We start from the raw sequence: 14,769 nt of genomic DNA on the forward strand, positions 1-14,769 counted from the left end.
TTTTCACGCAACGCACAAGTGATGCGTGAAAATCACAGCTCATGTGCACAGCCCCATAGAAATGAATGGGTCATGATTCAGTGCGGGTGCAATGCGTTCAACTCACGCATTGCACCCGCGCGGAATACTCACCCGTGTGAAAGGGGCCTAAGAGCTGCATTTGTACCTTTCTGGTTGGCTGTACCATCCAAGATAGCTCCTAACTTTGGCTATGGTAGCAGGTATGGCAAGCCCTACCTACATACAGAAACTTTCCTTAGGCTACTTTCACACCTGCGTTTAGGTGCGGATCCATCTGGTATCTGCACAGATGGATCCACACCTATAATGCAAACGCTGGTATCTGTTCAGAACGGATCCGTTTGCATTACTCTGTAAAAAAATAAAATAATCTAAGTCTAAGTGTAAGTCAAACGGATCCGTCCGGACTTACATTGAAAGTCAATGGGGGACGGATCAGTTTACAATTGCACCATATTGTGTCAGTGAAAATGGATCCGTCCCCATTGACTTACATTGTAAGTCAGGACGGATCCGTTTGGCTCTGCATCGACAGGCGGATGCTGCTTGCAGGTTTTGGTGTCCGCCTCCAGAGCAGAATGGAGGCGGAACGGAGCCAAACGGATGCATTCTGAACAGATCCTTATCCATTCAGAATGCATTGGGGCTGATCTGTTTTGGACCGCTTGTCAGAGCCCTGAAACGGATCTCACAAGCGGACCCAGAAACGCCAGTGTGAAAGTAGCCTTACACAAAACAACGTAGGACATGCTTCCCAGAATTCCAGAGGAGCATTGTCTGGCCTAGAAGACTCCTCATGCAGATGAAGACGCTCTCCATAAGGAGATACAGTACCCCACAAAACCTGACCTAAGCCTCTCAACCAGTACTCTCTGCTCTGCACTGATGAGGGGGCAATCACACCAAAACAGCTGTCTGCAGATGAGATGCTGGCTTAATTATTATCCAAGTCATGTCTTACCCTGGGTTCAGACCTGAGCGTTCTGAAAGGAGCGCTCTGTATGCGCGATTGTACGGGCGTTTACAATCGCGCATACAGAGACAAGCGAACACACATTGTCGCGCGTTCCCGAATATCTATGTACCGGAACGTGCGACAAAACACCCCAAAAAAGCTCAAGAACTTGTTTGAGCGTTGGGCGTTTTACAGCGCGATCGTACGCGCTGTAAAGCGCCCAGGTGAGAACCATTCCCATAGGGAAGCATTGGTTTCTCCTTGTTGAGCGTTTTACAGCGCGTAGGTACGCGCTGTAAAACGCTCAGGTGTGAACTTAGGGTTAAGGCCTATTTAACCCCTTAGGCACCAGCCTGTTTTGGGCCTTACAGACTAAGCTTGTTTTCCAAGAGCTATAATTTTATTTATTTTTTCCCTCTATGTAGCTGTATGAGGGCTTGTTTACAGGATACGTTGTAGGTTTTTAATGGTGTCATTTTGGGGTACACAACTTTCTGACTAACTTTTATTAACTCTTTCTGGGAGGGAGATAAGGAAAAACGAGCAATACTGCCACTGAGTTCTCACATTATTAGTTTTTGGTGGCGACTAAGAATAAGTTGGCAATTCTTCCATTTTTTTTTTTATATATATTTTTTTTTGTTCATCGTAGGGGATAATTTACATATTTGTGTAACATAGTTTATAAGGCCGAAAAAGACATTTCTCCATCCAGTTCGGCCTGTTATCCTGCATGTTGATCCAGAGGAAGGCAAAAAAAAAAAAAAAAAAAAGCCCTGTGCGGTAGAAGCCAATTTTCCCCACTTAAGGGGAAAAGAATTCCTTCCCGTCTCCAATCAGAATAACTCCCTGGATCAACGACCCCCTCTCTAGTAGCTATAGCCTGTAATATTATTACACTCCAGAAATACATCCAGGCCCCTCCTGAATTCCTTTATTGTACTCACCATCACCACCTCCTCAGGCAGAGAGTTCCATAGTCTCACTGCTCTTACCATAAAGAATCCTCTTTCCTCCAGACGCAGAGGATGTCCCCTTGTCACAGTCACAGTCCTGGGGCTAAATAGATGATAGGAGAGATCTCTGTACTGACCCCTGATATATTTATACATAGTTATTAGATCTCCCCTAAGTTGTCTTTTTTTTCTAAAGTGAATAACCCTAATTTTGATAATCTTTCAGGGTACTGTAGTTGCCCCATTGCAGTTATTACTTTAGTTGCCCTCCTCTGAACCGTCTCCAGCTCTGCTATGTCTGCCTTGTTCACAGGAGCCCAGAACTGTACACAGTACTCCATGTGTGGTCTGACTAGCGATTTGTAAAGTGGTAGGACTATGTTTTCATCACAGGCACTTAAGCCCCTTTTGATGCAACCCATTATCTTATTGGCTTTGGCAGCAGCTGCCTGACACTGGTTTCTACAGCTTGACTTGCTGTTTACCAAAATTCCTAGGTCCTTTTACATGTCAGTTTTTTACCATTTACTATGTACTGATTCCTTCCAGTGTATAACCTTACATTTTTCAGTGTTAAACCCCATCTGCCACTTATCTGCCCAAGCCTCCAATCTATCCAGATCCCTCTGTAGCAGTATACTGTCCTCTTCTGTGTTAATTACTTTACAGTTTAGTGTCATGGGCAAACATTTATATTTTATTGTGCAAGTCTTCTACCAGATCATTAATAATTATATTGAAGAGAATAGGCCCCAATACTGACCCCTGAGGTACCCCACTAGTGACAGTGACCTAATCTAAATGTGTACAGTCGTGGCCAAAAGTTTTGAGAATTACATATTAAATATTTGAAATTGGAAAAGTTGCTGCTTAAGTTTTTATAATAGCAATTTGCATATACTCCAGAATGTTATGAAGAGTGATCAGATGAATTGCATAGTCCTTCTTTGCCATGAAAATTAACTTAATCCCAAAAATACCTCTTACAATGCATTTCATTGCTGTCATTAAAGGACCTGCTGAGATGATTTCAGTAATCGTCTTGTTAACTGAGGTGAGAATGTTGACGAGCACAAGGCAGGAGATCATTATGTCAGGCTGATTGGGTTAAAATGACAGACTTGACCTGTTAAAAGGAGGGTGATGCTTGAAATTATTGTTCTTCCATTGTTAACCATGGTGACCTGCAAAGAAACGCGTGCAGCCATCATTGCACTGCATAAAAATGGCTTCACAGGCAAGGATATTGTGGCTACTAAGATTGCACCTCAATCAACAATTTATAGGATCAAGAACTTCAGAGAAAGAGGTTCAATTCTTGTTAAGAAGGCTTCAGGGCGTCCAAGAAAGTCCAGCAAGCACCAGGATCGTCTCCTAAAGAGGATTCAGCTGCGGGATCGGAGTGCCACCAGGGCAGAGCTTGCTCAGGAACGGCAGCAGGCAGGTGTGAGCGCATCTGCATGCACAGTGAGGCGAAGACTTTTGGAAGATGGCCTGGTGTCAAGAAGGGCAGCAAAGAAGCCACTTCTCTCCAAAAAAAAACATCAGGGACAGATTGATCTTCTGCAGAAAATATGGTGAATGGACTGCTGAGGACTGGGGCAAAGTCATATTCTCTGATGAAGCCTCTTTCCAATTGTTTGGGGCATCAGGAAAAAGGCTTGTCCGGAGAAGAAAAGGTGAGCGCTACCATCAGTCTTGTGTCATGCCAACAGTAAAGCATCCTGAGACCATTCATGTGTGGGGTTGCTTTTCATCCAAGGGAGTGGGCTCACTCACAATTGTGCCCAAAAACACAGCCATGAATAAAGAATGGTACCAAAACACCCTCCAACAGCAACTTCTTCCAACAATAGTTTGGTGAAGAACAATGCATTTTCCAGCACAATGGAGCACCGTGCCATAAGGCAAAAGTGATAACTAAGTGGCTCGGGGACCAAAATGTTGAGAACTTGTGGTTAATCCTCAAGAGGCGGGTGGACAAACAAAAACCCACTAATTCTGACAAACTCCAAGAAGTGATTATGAAAGAATGGGTTGCTATCAGTCAGAAATTGGCCCAGAAGTTGATTGAGAGCATGCCCAGTTGAATTGCAGAGGTCCTGAAAAAGAAGGGCCAACACTGCAAATACTGACTCTTTGCATAAATGTCATGTAATTGTCGATAAAAGCCTTTGAAACGTATGAAGTGCTTGTAATTATATTTCACTACATCACAGAAACAACTGAAACAAAGAACTAAAAGCAGTTTAGCAGCAAACTTTGTGAAAACTAATATTTGTGTCATTCTCAAAACTTTTGGCCATGACTGTACTATTAATAACCACCCTCTGTTTTCTCTGAGCCAGTTACTTACCCACATACAGACGTTTTCTCCCAGTCCGAGCATTCTCATTGTATATACTAACCTTTTATGTGGTAGAGTGCCAAATGCTTCGGAGAAGTCCATATATACGACATCCATTGATTCGCCGCTGTCAAGTTTAGAACTTACCTCCTCATAGAAACTGATTAAATTAGTTTGACATGACAGATCCCTCATGAAGCCATGCTGATATGACATTATTTGCTTATTTTCATTGAGGTACTCCAAGATAGCATCTCTCAGAAAACCTTCAGTTTACCCACGAGCGATGTTAAACTTACCGCCTATAGTTTCCGGGCTCTGTTTTTGGACCCTTTTTGAATATTGGCACCATATTTGCTATGCGCCAATCCTGTGGAACACTCGGTCAGTATAGAGTCCTTAAATATCAGAAATAAGGGTCTGGCTATGACATTAATTAATTATCTTAGGATACAAAACGGTATATGCCATCTGGTTCTGGCGATTTGTCTATTTTAATCTTATTAACACGCCGCTGTACTTCTTCTTCCTGGGTCAGACAGGGCACTTTTCATGGGGAATTTACTTTTACAATCTGACAGTTTGTTTTCTTCAGTGAATACAGTGGGGAAAAATATATTTAATAGCTTTGCTGTCTCCTCATCGCTCTCTGCAACTCTCCCCTCACTACTCTATAGTGGGCCGACACCTTCAGATTTATACCTTTTACCATTTATATAATTGAACATTTTAGGGTTAGTTTTGCTCTCTTTGGCAATTAATCTCTCTAGTTTGGCTGCTTTTATTTGTTTTTTACATAATTTATTTTTTTCATTATAGTTTTTCAGTGCTTCCTTGCTACCCTCTAGGTTTAGTGATTTAGTGCTTTCTTTATATTTCTATTTATCCACATAGTTTTTTTCTTGTTACTTAATCTTTTATTCCCATAAAGGTATGTACCTCTTAAATTTGATTTTAGATTGCTTTTAAAAATATCCCATTTTGTGGCTGCATTAAAAATTTTGAGGACTTTGTCCCAGTTTGTTAGGCCTATGGCCTCTCTTAGTTGGCTAAATTTAGCTTTTTTTGAAGTTTGGTATTTTTGTTCCCCCCTGAATAAACAAACACTCTTTTGAATGACAATTGGAAGGTTATTACTTTATGGCCACTATTTCCCAGGCGTCCCCCGACCTGCACATCTGTTGTTCTGTCAGGTCTATTGGTTAATACTAAGTCCAGTATGGCCGTCCCTCTAGTCGGGTCCTGAACCAGTTGGGAAAGGTAATTGTCTTTGGTTATTGCCAAGAACCTGTTTCCTTTATGAGATGTACAGGTTTCAGTTTCCCAGTTTATATCTGGGTAGTTGAAGTCCCCCATAATAACAACCTCATTATGATCTGCCACCTTGTCTATCTCGTTTAGTAGTAAAGTTTCTGTGGTATATTAGGTGATTTATAATAAACTCTGATTAGTAATTTATAATTGTTTTTGCCTCCATGTATTTCTACCCACAGTGACTCCACATGTTCATGTCCCTCGCTTATATCTTCTCGGACTGTGGGCTTTAGACAGAACTTTACATAAAGGCAGACCCCCCTTTCCCTCTGGTTTTGGCGATCCTTTATAAACAGACTGTAACCTTGTACATTAACCACCCAGTCATAGCTATCATCCAGCCATGTCTCAGTTATTCCCACTATGTCATAGTCCTCCTCACACATCACTAATTCCATTTCCCCAGTTTTATTAGTCAGGCTTCTGGCATTAGTATACATACAATTGAGAGGTGTATGTATATTTTTCACCCTACACCTTTCCTTCTGGACTGTACTAGTCCCTCCTTCCATTTCTCCCCCAGTCCGATTACCTTGCCCCTGGTCTCTATCTGCACTATATCTTCCCATCCTGTAACGTAATTACCCCCCCAGTCCCTAGTTTAAACACTTCTCTAACCTTCTAGCCATCTTCTTCCCCAACACAGCTGCCCCTTCCCCATTGAGGTGCAGCCCGATCCTACGATAGAGCCTGTAGCCAACAGAGAAGTCTGCAATTCTTCCTTTTTTTTTTTCCTTATTTATTATATAATATTTATAAGGGCCCTTTCACACTTGCGTTGTCCGGATCCGGCGTGTACTCCACTTGCCGGAATACACGCCGGATCCGGAAAAACGCAAGTGTACTGAAAGCATTTGAAGACGGATCCGTCTTCAAAATGCGTTCAGTGTTACTATGGCACCCAGGACGCTATTAAAGTCCTGGTTGCCATAGTAGGAGCGGGGGAGTGGTATACTTAGTCCGTGTGGATCCCGGGGCGCTCCAGAATGACGTCAGAGCGCCCCGTGCGCATGGATGACGTGTTCCATGTGATCACGTGATCCATGCGCTTGGGGCGCCCTGACGTCACTCTGGAGCGCCCCGGGAGCTGCACGGACGGTAAGTATGCTGCTCTCCCGCTCCCCTTTACCATGGCTGCCAGGACTTTAGCGTCCTTGCAGCCATGGTAACCATTCAGAAAAAGCTAAACGTCGGATCCGGCAATGGAACTGAAGACATCCTGATGCATCCTGAATGGATTTCTCTCCATTCAGAATGCATTAGGATAATCCTGATCAGGATTCTTCCGGCATAGAGCCCCGACGACGGAACTCTATGCCAGATCCGGACAACGCAAGTGTGAAAGGGCCCTAATATATATATATTTTACCATAAGGGGACTATAACAGGATTTTTTTTTATTGTATTTCAAATACAATGCACTATCCCTATAGTGCTCTCCATTTTAATGTCAGTGCTATACTGACATTGACCAGCAGGCTGCGCCAGAGGGGCACAGCATGCTGGAAAACACTCAAGGCAGGCTTAGGGCCTCAGCCAGCCTTTACACACATTGGCACCCCGCGATCGCATGCGGTGGGTGCCATTGCCAGCAGCATGTAAGAGGTTAAACAGCCTGGATCTGTGCTCCTGTCGGTCCAGGCTATTAGAGCAGCTCCCCCGTGCAGCTCTTAGACTGGTATATTAACTAATGCCTAACTAGGCAGGAAACCAATCTTGACCATGGTTAATTAATACTTCACTTTTATTCCTATACGTATTAACCTGAATAAAGTAGATATATAACCATGTAACTTATCTTTATTAATTATTCCTACAACCCAAAAAAAAAAAAAAAAAAAGTTAAAAAAAAATACAGTCCCCACAGTGGGTGGTAGTGTTAGGTGGTGAAGAGGGAACGGGAGAGTGCACTAGCTCCCACCCTCTCACATTGAAAGCAAATTGCTACAGTGTCACCATTTGTGGGGCTGTTACTAGCTCTGTGCTGCTGTCAGTTTGACCATGTATAGCAGTGGGGACCTAGAAACGTCACACCACTGTCAAATGATACACACTGCACCCATACACTGGCCCCACAAACTATAGATGAACACTGCTATATGCCTTGTGAAGCCTGACTGTTTAATTAATCGCACTGTTAAGGTATAGTCTATCCAGGACTAACCACAGCTGCTTCACTGTGAAGTGGGAGACTGCGTGTTAAAAACTACAACTGCCCCCCGACATGTTTCGCCAGTATTCTGGCTTCTTCAGGGGAAATGGGCAGCAATGGATTGCTGCCCATTTCCCCTGAAGAAGCCAGAATACTGGCGAAACATGTCGGGGGGCAGTTGTAGTTTTTAACACGCAGTCTATACGGTAAGTAGCTTTCTAATATGGGGACTATAATGCAGATCATGGTTAGTGTTCCTCTAATGGTCAGTTTAGGTGAAACACTCCCTTTAAATAGATAAAATTAGAAGGTAAGCCCCACTGGGAATAGGTGTACATGCTTCCAAATGTGCGGTGGAATATGACAGTGCTATATAAATAATGGACAACAAACAAAAGGAAATGTTCAAAATATTTATTTCATACAATCAATATCATTGTAGATTTGAAAATGTAGCCACCCTTTATCTAAACCTCAGCAATTTAAGGGGTTGTCTGGGTTCAGAGCTGAACCTGGACAGAAGCTCCCCTTCACTCATTTACCATGTATGACTGGAGCATTTTTTGCTCCGATGCTCCCCCCTTGGCCTGTGCTTCATTGCGCAGGGCAAGGCCTTTTTCTTTACTACCAATGACATACTAGGCTTCACATGGGTATGCTAGGTAGAGACTTCTGCCTAGCAGTGAGCCCGGTGACATCACCGACAAAAATGGGCAGTCTTTAGCGCTGCTCTGAAGACTGCCTAGGATGTCACCTGGGTCACTGCTAGGCGGAAGCCTCCACCTAGCATACTGAGAAAAACCTGGGTACATCACCGGCAGTAAACAAACAGCCCTTGTCCTTGCAGGGCAAGTGGGAGCAAGAAATGCTCCACTCATACATGGTAAATGAGTGAGGGGGAGCTTATGTCCGGGTTCAGACAACATCTTTAAATAAGGAGGGGGGGGGGGGGGGATATCTATCCTTTTCATTTACCTACAGGGCGCCTGCATTAAACTTGTAACATGCTATAAGTTTACCTGGCTGGGTTCCAGTGTATGAAGCCATACTGAGCTGAGTGCTGCGTGCCTTCATCGCATGTTGTCACTTTAAGGGTCCATTTACACCAGTGTTTCTCAAATAGTGGGGCGCGCCCCCCAGGGGGGGCGCCAGGCTCCGTAATGGGGGGCTCACAATGTAATATGCGGCAGGGAGATGAGCGCTTCCATTGTGGCCGGCGCAGGCGCTGAGGGACTGGGAGGAGGAGCTGGGGGCCGGGAATAGTGTACTATTACTAAAATATCTTATTCAATTAAAATGTATTAGATATGCCCCCTCACTCCTAAATTCCTAGTACCTTACATCCTATTCCTAGGTTCTGTAATGCCGGCAGGTCGGGCGGGTGGCAGCGTAACTCCCTGGTGTCACGTGCCTGCGCCGCCTACTTTATGAATGAAGCATGCAAGTGACGTCAGTGAGTGACGCGCCGGCCGCCCGGCCTGCCGCAATTGTACAGAACCTAGGAATAGGATGTAAGGTACTATTAGGAATTTAGGAGTGAGGGGGCATATCTAATACATTTTAATTGAATAAGACATTTTATATTTGAATACTGGGGGGCGGCGGGGGTTTAGGCTGATCCGTGGATGGCACAGTTAAGGGGGGGGGGGGGCTGTGGATGCCACTGTTATGGGGTGGGGGGGGTCTGTGGATGGCATATATAACAGTGCCAGCCACAGATCCCCCACCCCATAACAGTGTCAGTCATCCACAGATCCCCCCATAACAGTGTCAGTCATCCACAGATCCCCCCCATAACAGTGTCAGTCATCCACAGATCCCCCCCATAACAGTGTCAGTCATCCACAGATCCCCCCCATAAGTGTCAGTCATCCACAGATCCCCCCATAACAGTGTCCGTCATCCACAGATCCCCCCCATAACAGTGTCCGTCATCCACAGATCCCCCCCATAACAGTGTCCGTCATCCACAGATCCCCCCCATAACAGTGTCCGTCATCCACAGATCCCCCCCATAACAGTGTCCGTCATCCACAGATCCCCCCATAACAGTGTCCGTCATCCACAGATCCCCCCCCATAACAGTGTCCGTCATCCACAGATCCCCCCATAACAGTGTCCGTCATCCACAGATCCCCCCCATAACAGTGTCCGTCATCCACAGATCCCCCCATAACAGTGTCCGTCATCCACAGATCCCCCCCCATAACAGTGTCCGTCATCCACAGATCCCCCCATAACAGTGTCCGTCATCCACAGATCCCCCCATAACAGTGTCCGTCATCCACAGATCCCCCCCATAACAGTGTCCGTCATCCACAGATCCCCCCCATAACAGTGTCCGTCATCCACAGATCCTCCCCATAACAGTGTCCGTCATCCACAGATCCTCCCATAAGTGTCCGTCATCCACAGATCCCCCCATAACAGTGTCCGTCATCCACAGATCCCCCCATAACAGTGTCCGTCATCCACAGATCCCCCCATAACAGTGTCCGTCATCCACAGATCCCCCCATAACAGTGTCCGTCATCCACAGATCCCCCCCATAACAGTGTCCGTCATCCACAGATCCCCAGTAATAGTGCCACCCACAGACCACCATTAGTTCCAAACCCACCAAAAGCACACCTTTTGGTTAAAAATATTTTTGTTGTAAATTGATCCACATTTCTTTTTTTTTTATTCTCTTATACGTTAATAAGGATACAGTGTTATGCAGAGGTGTACTTATTAATTATAACAATTTTATAGACAAATGATACTATTTACAGTCAAAATGTTTTCTTCTTCCTAGGAGGGCATGACAGAAAATAATTGAGAAGCACTGATTTACACGTCCGTTGTATATTGCGGATCCGCAATACACCCGGCCAGCACCCCCCATAGAACTGCCTATTCGTCTCCGCAATTGCGGATAAGAATAGGACACGTTCTATTTTTTTGCGGAGCCATGGCCCGGACGTTCGGGGCTGCGCTCTGGAAATGTGGATGCGGAAAGCACATAGTGTGCTCTCCGCATCCCGTTCTGCCCCATTGAGAATGAGCGGGTCCGCACCAGTTTCCGATATTGCGGAACGGATGTGGACCTATTTGCGGACGTCTGAATGGAGCCTTATAGGAAGTCTGTGACTAGCTGTCTTTCAAAGAAGAGGCAGAAATATCACCAGAAGCTGAAGAGCACTCAGATTATCGGCTCTGCCCCTTTGTACTAGCAAATCAGCGGATGGCTTCAGTACCTGGACCCCTACCAAATTAAACTTGACATGTCTCCATGACATTAAATGACACAGATCCCCCCCATAACAGTGTCCGTCATCCACAGATCCCCCCCATAACAGTGTCCGTCATCCACAGATCCCCCCCATAACAGTGTCCGTCATCCACAGATCCCCCCCATAACAGTGTCTGTCATCCACAGATCCCCCCCATTTCAGTGTCCGTCATCCACAGATCCCCCCCATAACAGTGTCAGTCATCCACAGATCCCCCCCCATAACAGTGTCAGTCATCCACAGATCCCCCCCCATAACAGTGTCCGTCATCCACAGATCCCCCCCATAACAGTGTCCGTCATCCACAGATCCCCCCCCATAACAGTGTCCGTCATCCACAGATCCCCCCCATAACAGTGTCCGTCAGCCACAGATCCCCCCCATAACAGTGTCCGTCATCCACAGATCCCCCCCATAACAGTGTCCGTCATCCACAGATCCCCCCCCATAACAGTGTCCGTCATCCACAGATCCCCCCCATAACAGTGTCCGTCAGCCACAGATCCTCCCCATAACAGTGTCCGTCATCCACAGATCCCCCCCATAACAGTGTCCGTCATCCACAGATCCCCCCCCATAACAGTGTCCGTCATCCACAGATCCCCCCCATAACAGTGTCCGTCATCCACAGATCCCCCCATAAGTGTCCGTCATCCACAGATCCCCCCATAACAGTGTCCGTCATCCACAGATCCCCCCCATAACAGTGTCCGTCATCCACAGATCCTCCCCATAACAGTGTCCGTCATCCACAGATCCCCCATGACATTAAATGACAGTGACTTTTTTTTTTTTTTAAGAGGTTGAGTCACAGGGACATAAGTTCATCTATTTGGGTTTGCATAGACCATTTGGCTGTTTCCCAATCTTACATCAATCATTGGCAGCTTGCAACAGCGTGTCCGCCCCTGGATCCCTTATGTATCGTCTTCTAAGGAAGTTCAAATAAAGCAACATTTTGTTCACTCCGGTGAGTGCCGCGATTTCTTCATCCTCTCTCTCTTTATCGCTTACATCAATGGAGTGACCCCACATGTCCACCCACTGAAAATGTGCTCTTTTCAAGACTGTCGCGGCCTCCCATCTCATCAGATATTTGAAATATATTCTAGTAATTGTGATCAACAGGAATAATAAATTATGGGAAACACCTTTAAAGGGGTTCTCTGGGAATAAAGACTTTCTACAATGTTTGCAGCCTGCCTTTACACTTACCTCTTCCCCGCCACGTCAGCTCCCGCATGTCCATGCTCCAGTCCCTGGACTGTTTACTTCCAGAAGTGCATGGGATCACATGCTCCATTGCAGCCAAAAACTGGCTTCACGGGTGACATCATCGCTGAAGCCAGATATTGGCTGCAGTGAACATGTGACCATGCCCATACACCGCTGGATGTAAACAGTCCAGGGACCAGAACATGAACATGCGGGAGCTAGCGTGGAGGATCGGAGCCACAGGGAGTAGGTAGGTATGAATCTGCTATTTACAAAGGCAGACTGTGAGCATTACAGAAAGTCTTTATCCCCAGAGGACCCCTTTAAGGCCTTATGTACACAAACGTTGTTTGGGTCAGGATCTGAGGACCTATTCACTTCAATGGAGCCGTAAAAGATGTAGACAGCACACTGAGTACCTCAGTTCCGCAAAAAAAAACCCAGAACATCCTATTCGTGTCCATATCTCAGACAAGGATAGGACTGGTCTATTGAGGGCCAGACCTTCCATTCCACAAAATGCTGGATAATGATCATTGGTCGTGTGATGAGTTTTGCGGTCAGGATTGCCGTGTAGCCCCAACCTTAAGGTTGTCTCCTCAGACAAAGAAGGCATATCGCTAGGAAATGCCCCCACTGTCTGATAGGTGCGGGCACCACCTATATCGAGAATGGAGAGGGCCACAGAGAATGCTGGAGAACTCCGGTCCGGCCACCTCCAAGCGCTCTCCCCATAGAAGTGAATGGAAGCACACCACGCATGACCGGCCACTGCTCCTGTTCACTTCTATGGGCCCGACAGACAGCCAAGCCAGCGCTCCACTTTTTTAATTTATTTTTGGCCCCATAGAAATGAATGGAGGGCGGCTGTGCATGCGCAGTGCACCCTCCACCACTTTCGAGGCTCTGTTCTCAATTGTCACCTATCAGACAATGGGGGCATATCCATTGTAGGAGATGAGACAACCCTTTTAACAAACTTTGTGCCCCAAGACTCCAAAACATCTGTCTCCGTTGCACAAAGTGACTCAGGTCTGGAGCCTTAGGCCCCTTTCACACGGGCGAGTTTTCAGCGCGGGTGCAATGCGTGAAGTGAACGCATTGCACCCGCACTGAATCCGGACCCATTCACTTCAATGGGGCTGTGCAGATGAGCGGTGATTTTCACGCATCACTTGTGCGTTGCGTGAAAATCGCAGCAAGCTCTATATTGTGCATTTTTAAAGCAACGCAGGCCCCATAGAAGTGAATGGGGCTGCGTGAAAATAGCACGCATCCGCAAGCAAGTGCGGATGCGGTGCGTTTTTCACACACGGTTGCTAGAAGACGATCGGGATGGGGACCCCATCATTATTATTTTCCCTTATAACATGGTTATAAGGGAACATAATAGCATTCAGAATACAGAATGCATAGTACAATAGGGCTGGAGGGGTTAAAAAAATAATATTTTTTTTAACTCACCTTAATCCACTTGTTTGCGCAGCGGGCATCTCTTCTGTCTTCTTCTTTGAGGAATAGGACCTTTGATGACGTCACTACGCTCATCACATGGTCCATCACATGATCCATTGCCATGGTAAAAGATCATGTGACGGACCATGTGATGAGCGTAGTGATGTCATCAAAGGTCCTATTCCTCAAAAAAGAAGACAGAGGAGATGCCGACTGCGCGAACAAGTGGATTAAAGGGGAGTTAAAAAATTTTTTAACCCCTCCAGCCCTATTGCACTAAGAATTCTGTATTCAGAATGCTATTATTTTCCCTTATAACCATGTTATAAGGGGAAATAATACAATCTACACAACCTTGAACCCAAACCTGAACTTCTGTGAAGAAGTTCGGGTCTGGGTACCACATTCAGTTTTTTATCATGCGCATGCAAAACACATTGCACCCGCGTGATAAAAACTGAACAACGGAACGCAATCGCAGTTAAAAACTGACTGCAATTGTGTACCTACTCGCTCGGGTTTGCCGCAACGCATCTGGACCTTATCCGGACACGCTCGTGTCAAAGAGGCCTTAGGTTCCGAACCTTCTATGGTCTGAATGTAAATGTCAGGGCTACAGTAAGGGCACCGCCACATGGGGTGGATATTCCAGTGGTGGAAAAAATATGTGAAGGATCTGCTGCAAAAATCTGCACATGTTACACTCCATCCTATACACTACAAAATCCGCAGCATAAATTGAAATGCTGCAGACTTCAGATCTGCACAGCAAGTAAATTTCCTCTGCTGATTTTTGCAAAATCTCCTCCACGTTGCAGGTATGGTAATATGCCTCAGATTTTCTGCCTCCGATTCTGTGGTTTTTCCACCACATCTGCACATACCCTAAGGTCACAGACACACAATGCATATTATGCATGGATTTGCGTGCGGAAAATACACAGGGTAAGGGCTTGTTGACACGGCCGTTGTGTACCCGTGGCCGTATTGCAGCTCGCATACGGCAGGTACACAATACATGGGCACCGGATGCGGACCCGTTCCCTTGAATGGGTTCGCAATCACGGAGATGCAGAACG

Source organism: Bufo gargarizans, chromosome 3 (assembly GCF_014858855.1).
Source record: "Bufo gargarizans isolate SCDJY-AF-19 chromosome 3, ASM1485885v1, whole genome shotgun sequence".
Classification (NCBI taxonomy): Eukaryota; Metazoa; Chordata; class Amphibia; order Anura; family Bufonidae; genus Bufo; species Bufo gargarizans.